The sequence below is a fragment of the Rhagoletis pomonella genome, unplaced genomic scaffold (assembly GCF_013731165.1).
Source record: "Rhagoletis pomonella isolate Grant_MI unplaced genomic scaffold, Rhpom_1.0 Rhpom_scaffold_00011, whole genome shotgun sequence".
NCBI classification, from domain to species: Eukaryota; Metazoa; Arthropoda; class Insecta; order Diptera; family Tephritidae; genus Rhagoletis; species Rhagoletis pomonella.
In genome coordinates, this window is record NW_023458565.1 from 21,290,631 (window position 1) to 21,297,510 (window position 6,880).

The window sequence follows — 6,880 nt, forward strand, 5'->3', positions numbered from 1 at the left end:
CAACGACAATAACAGCAACAATATTGTAGCTTTTCAACTAACAAACAATAAAAGTAGTGCCCACAAACGCTTCACAATGGGGCCACAACAGGAGCGGCGGCAGCAGCAGCAGCAACAGCAGCGGCAGCAGCAACCAAAGGTATTAAAGGAAGGCGAGAAATCGTTGCAAAATGATAATTTAAATGCTGTGTTGTTGCACGTTTTTGTTCTTTTGCTATTGTTGTTACCTTTTATTTGTTGTGAACCCATGCAGTTTGGTAGTGTGTTTGTGGCTGTGATGTGAGTGCCTACCAATTTACTTTTCAAGCTTCTACACTTATAATCTCCATTGGAAAGGAATCTTTAGCTTGCGATTTTAACATTGGCGGCCGTTAAGTATGCACTTGTAAATGTTGCATAATCTTGTTGTAGAAGCAAGTAGAAGTTTGTTTTGAAAGTGGCAGTGAAACTGTAAGCATAATATGCTTATGAAATAAAAATGTTGGCCAGCTTTGGAAAAAAACACGCTCACAAACATGCATTTACTTATGTATGCAAAAATAGGCATTTCAAGTCATTCAATAATTTAGTACGAGCTAATTTGATTTTGACCGATATATTTTTTACAATGTAGAATTCATTTTACAAGGACATTTATTGCGCTACTTTTATAATACTCGAGCAATAACGCTAACAAGGCTGTAAATGGCCGATAGGCTCTGATTTTGCTAATCTAAGCTTGGATGAGAAAGTTAGTTGAGTATTTGTTGGCGTTGGTTGATTTTTTCGAGAGGGTGTGAAGATAATGTATTTAGAGACAAATTTCCGTCAAGCTTGATTTGGATATACACCGGTTTCAGCGTTGTGGCATCCAAAGCAACTAAAAAATTTCACAAAAATATAGAGGCGTATTCTCAGTCGAAATTAGTTTTGTACTTACATTTAATTGTAGCTTTTTGACAAAATTTTTAGTGGGTTATCTGTCAAAAAATTGTCAACTAATTTTAAGTACCAACTTAGTTTTGACTATGAAAACGCCCCATAGTTTCTTCCTAAAAAGTTACTCTATAAATAAGTGATTCTTAACCTTTAATCCTTGTAAACACCCGAAGTGGTCTGCGCAGCCATCCAAAAAGCTAATATACGAGTGTAAAAGGCAAGCGCCCTGTTCCTCACAATATATTCTCAAAAAGTGAATTCCAACGTCTTTCAAAGGCACGTATTGTATGTAATACATATTACTCTGTGCGACAGTAAAATTTACACTCAGCAGAGTCAATATGCTCGCGAAAATAGGGACCAATTATAGTAAAACTGCGTTTTAAGGTTTTCTCTTAGACGTCAAAATTTTTTAAAAGTATTTTGAAATTTGTAATTCATGATTAATATTGGCAAGAAATGAAAGAGAAAATTAACATTTTAGTACATAAGGACGAATAGGTATTGAAAATGTGATTTAAAATTTTATCCTTGAAAATGCCCAATGTTTATTTAAGAGAAAATTATATGTTCAGGAACACGACCAAATCTTCGAATTTGGTCTTTCACACTTTATTAGTTTAGGCTAAATAAAATTAAAAACGAGTGTTTTCAATTCGTCCTTGTTAAACAATATGTATATTTTTCCGATTCTGCAGAATTTTCCCTTTCATTTGTTACCAATATTGTTCTTCTACATTGCACTGTTTTTTTTTTTTAAATTCGATAAGCGAATCATAGTACTGCAAAGCTTATTTTGAATTAATATTACGAGATACCAGGTAGTGAGTTTTGCCAAAGTACCTTCGATATATGCTAGAAAAACTTTTTTTTTTTAAATTATGTTTGTGGACCTGCATATCGTCACCTGAAATGCAAAAAGACGTAACAACATCGTAAATGAAATGAAAAAGTAGTGACTAATATTTTAATTTTTTTCATAAAATGATGTGGGAGTTATAATTCGATGAACTCCATCATATAAATCAAAAAGTGAATTTTGATTTTTTATTAGTAATGACTTTTTGCATTTAAACGATGATGTTTGTTATGTTAGACGTGAATGAACACTGCAGGGAAAACCTCAAGTCCACAGTCCAAATTGATTTTGGGTCAGAGATTTTGGGCCTGTATGGACCTTTTTCCTAGATCGGGTAGTTTTCCAAAGAAATTCTCATTTTAATTGGCATCGTGAAGGAAAAATATGCAAACTTTAAAGGCTGTCTGCAGTTCTCAGGAAATATTTTTCTGTATTTCTTTTGCTGGAAAAAGCACTTTACTTTCCCTGTAAATGTTATTGAAGATATAAATGCACGAGCTTTTTTCTTGAGAGCTGCATTGTGATTCGAGATTTTTTTCCTTTTCTTGAACGTAATCTAATACATATGAATTTTCTTTTGCAGAGAAAAAAGTTTAAATAACAGATTTACAAAAAAATCAACCTACGAAGGACACTAAATCGGTGTATAAATAAAAATGTTGTGAATGATAAAATGAAAATACGCAATGATTTTTGTATGAAATAAGAGTTTTTTTTATTAGTAGCTTGATTTTCTTATAAGAGAACAGGTTTCAATACGAATTAAAGAAATTGACAAAAAATGTATTATTTTTAGCATGATAAGGTTTACATATGTTTATTCACGATGCAAATTATAACAAAATTAACTTTAGGCGTCTCGGCGTTTTTGTGTAATTTTATCGTCCTTACAGTGCACAGTGGCCGGAATTTAATTTTTTTTTTGGCATAAAATCTAAAAAGAAAGTTATCATTTTCAAACTTGGTACATATGTTTTTCATATTAGCAAGTCATGGTAAAACTTTTGGGCCGATCAGATAACCCGTACGCCCCGTCTTCCCCTCTCCCCGTTTATAATGTTGCTTTTGAACGATAACCTTTTTCAAAACGTTTTTAAAACTTGCTTAAACCGCTTTAGTGTGGCACCCATATTGTGATACATATTTAAATTATCTAATCACCACAACTCAAGTTGAATTTGCTTATTTAAACATGTGGCAACTCTACTAAATATAGTTCTGAATAAAGCCTTTCAAAATATTCAAACTAAGGATTTCTTAGGGGGCAACTCTGATGAAAAAATAAAAATGTATTGTGCATCTATAGGTCAAGCTCTTCACACCATATTTTTTGTAAATTGAATGAACTGTGCAAATCTGATGTCATTACCAAAAAATTCATATGTATATGTGAGGTAGTAATTTTTAAAAAGGTGGCAACCCCACTAAAATAATAAAACCTTATAGAACATCCGGGCCCTATCCTTTCTCTTTTCACCTCAATTTTAGTCTAACTGACTGTGAAGATATTATAATTTTTAAAATGGTGGCAGCCCTACTAAGAAGATAATACATTATTGGACATCTAGAGGCCAAGTACCTTCATTTGACACCTGATTTTCTGTAATCCAATGAACAGTGCGGGTTTTATAATTTTTTAGATAGATGGCAACCCTATAGAAATTCTCAGGCCTAAAGATAATGCCTCTATTAAAAAATGTCCACAAATCCGTTCAGTAGTTTTAAAGATTAACGTGATGAAAAAATCTCGAATTTGCTTTATTCTATGTAAGGAGGATACATAGATTTCTACGCGTACTTCGCTTAAAATGTTAAATTTTGGAAAAAGGAGCAAAAATGAGAAAAAACTGTTATTACTCAAACAAAATCTAATTTTTTTATTATTAGTTCGCGTCATAACTTGTCAGCTTGCTGGTTCTACTCCACGGAACACGAAAATATTGTTTAGTATTTTTCTTTAAATACGCACTACAAACACATCAAATAACAACAAACACACACACACACGATATGCACATTAACTAATTCTTATTAGAAATACCTTGACCTTTATTTTCACTATCTAATTTTGTTTATTTATATTAACGCAACTTTTACAAGCTCATCACAATTGACTTATAATTTTGTACCAATTTTGACAAAATAACAACTAATCATACACATGACTTTGAAAGCGCTCTGAAAGCACAGGGTTGATACTTCAAATATGTTATTTGGAAATTTTCTTAGTTGACATATGTACTTTTATAAAAATAACTGATATCAATAATATAGTGCTATAAAAATCTTGAATTTATGCAAAAAAAAAATCCAATTCTGGCCAGTGTGCAGTGTTATTGCTGTTCCTTTTCAATTTAAATATTATTAATTGCAAAGAGTATCAAAAATTCAACAGCACAATAACTATGAACCTCTAGTGCCATTTGCAGTTTTTCCTGCACTTTATGCCCAGACGGTGCAGTCTATGTGTATGGTATTATTATAAAGCTCATAACCAGGGAACGGATTTTTAGGACCTAAAACCTATAAAAAAGGCAAAATAAAACAACGAAATAGGCTGGAAAAGGCAAAATAAAATAGCGAAAAAGGCAGGAAAAGGCACTAGGTGTTGCAAAAAAGGCAAAAAAAGGCAAAACAAAATAGCGAAAAAGGCACTAAAAAAAGACAGAAAATACGAAGAACAATAAAAAAATACATTTATTTTGGAAATGTTTATATTACAAGTAAAAATAGAAAAACTATGAACTAGTTTCGTTATATGGAAAATTTGTACTTTGAATCTTTGACTATTTTATCCTTTCGAGTTTCTAACTCATAAAACTTTAATCTGTACAGTTCTAGTAACATTGAACCACAAGATGCATTTTGAAGTTTTCTGGCAGCATTTTCATTCGATTTTCGCGAAGAAACGCCTTGAATGTACTAAATGTGTGCTCGACGTAAGTTGATACAAGCGGCGCCCAATTTAAACATGGAACGTTTGAAACGTTCATATTATCAGGAATAAGGGCGTTTTCCTCGCCCTTTACAATTTTATCCACACCCCTTATTGTCTCCAAGCCTTCGTTAGCTGAGAAAACGGCTTTGAATTTTTCCAACACCAATTTGGCAAGAAGTCTCTGCGCTTCTAAAAGCCGCATGGGCAATGTGTATATTTTTTAATCTTAAAAAAAAATTGTAAATGCTATAATAATTTTTTTAAAGGTAGAAAAGGCAAAAAAAGGCAAATATCTTAAAAAAGGCAAAAAAAAGGCAAATATCTTAAAAAAGGCAAAAAAAGGCAACATCAAATGTGTATATATGGAATCAGAGAAAGCTAAATCGTGGACATTCTTAATCGAATATGCTCTATCTCGTTAGCAGAAAAAAGGCAATTTCCATAAAATCCGTTCCCTGCTCATAACACTCCTTTTATTGCCCCGATGCTGGGGCGTATGAGTAATATTCGTGCGTAGTCGATTCAATTCTTTTTTTTACCTTCCTTTTATTAGCTCGGGATGTAACTATGTAATATTGATGCGCCTAAAAGATGCAGCGATTTCTATTCTCAAGTTACATACCTGTTGACAGTACGAATGGAAACTTTACTTTATGTATGGAAATATTTAATTTTTTTTCTAACGGTAAATTTAATTTTATGAAAATAATGTCCTACCTCTTTTGCATTCAATGCAGTAGTGCATTTGCCAAACGAGCTTTTCCCGAGCCGATCATGAATGCAAAGGGCAGTGTGAAAAGGGGTCGGTGCTCCAGTAATTTAATAAGAAGCGAATTAATAATAAACTTACAAAGTTACTAAAAAGAACATGAAATCGATTTAAGCGGCGAAAATCACAGAAAAGTACTCATTTAAAAATTTAATGGCCACACTTATATCAAGTATGTATATAACAATTGTGTACCCATGCTTGTTTTTTTTAGCTTTTATTTCTTATTTGAAATGTTTTTGTCCCATTAATAAAATGGCTTACTGTTTATTATTATTTGAAACGAATAAATTTCTTAAAATGCATAGAAGGTCTTTTGCGCTTTTTTTTTGGAGAAATGAAACGAATGTTATGTGCTGAAGCAAAAAGTTCAATCGGCTAAAAACTCGCGTTGACTTGAGAACTTTTTTTGGAGACTGTTTTTGTGTTTTTTTTTTTTATAATAAGTGCGATTTACGAAAACTGGCGTTGATTGAAATTTTGTTGCGAACGGTCTCCCGCATTTTATTTCATAAGAAATTCATGCTTATATGGAAAAAAGTGAAAAAAGCCGTCACAAAAAAAAATCTCAAAAATCCACGAGATTTTTTAGTCGCATGCCAAAAAATGTTCTAATAAATTCAGATTTTGAAAATTCAGTTGAAATTTTGATGACAATTTGTTGAATTTTCTTAAATTTCTCATAAAATTTGAATTTGTGGTTTATATGGTTTTGGTTAAAGCTTAGATAAAAAAACACCTACAAGAGAATGCCTAGATGCGTCAAAAAAAAAAATCCCAAAAATTCTGCGATATTTTCTAGCCACTCGAAACTTGCACTAGCTAGACTTTTATAAAAAAAATATATATCGTGCATTCCATGTCAACCGGGCCACCTAAATATCTCAAAAACGGGAATTCTCAGTTTTACCAAACTTTGCGGAGACTATCTTTGACATGTGTACTTTCACCTCAAATTTCTTCAGAATTACTACTTTTTTTGTTTCAAAATGGCGGACCAAAATATCTCCGAAATTTTGGATACAAATTTGCAACTTTTTAATTAGAATCTCTAGAATAATTTCGAATAATTTCGAATATGCAGTTTTGTAGACCATTAAATTTTAAAATAATAAAGTGCAAGTTTCAAGTTGCTAAAAATTTGAGTTGATATTTTAGAATATATTTTTTGCTGACACGGTTTTCCATAAAAAAAAAAAAAAATGTCGAACATACTTTGTGTGGGAAAACTGCGTGGCACTTTTTTAGAAACTTGAAACTTGCACATTGTTACACTAAAATTTTATGGGCTACAAGGCTGCATACTCGTAATTATTCTAGAAAATCTAGTTAAAAAGTTGCAAATTTGTACGTTTTTAGAAATATTTTGGTCCGCCATTTTGAAAGGAAAAAAAAA

At 31.9% G+C, this 6,880-nt stretch overlaps 1 protein-coding gene across 1 annotated transcript in view; it reads left to right on the plus strand.

The window, feature by feature from the left end:
* The window catches only part of LOC118746826, a 304,681-nt gene that overhangs the window by 44,555 nt on the left and 253,246 nt on the right, over positions 1-6,880 (plus strand). The gene's annotated exons all lie outside the window — the stretch shown is intronic.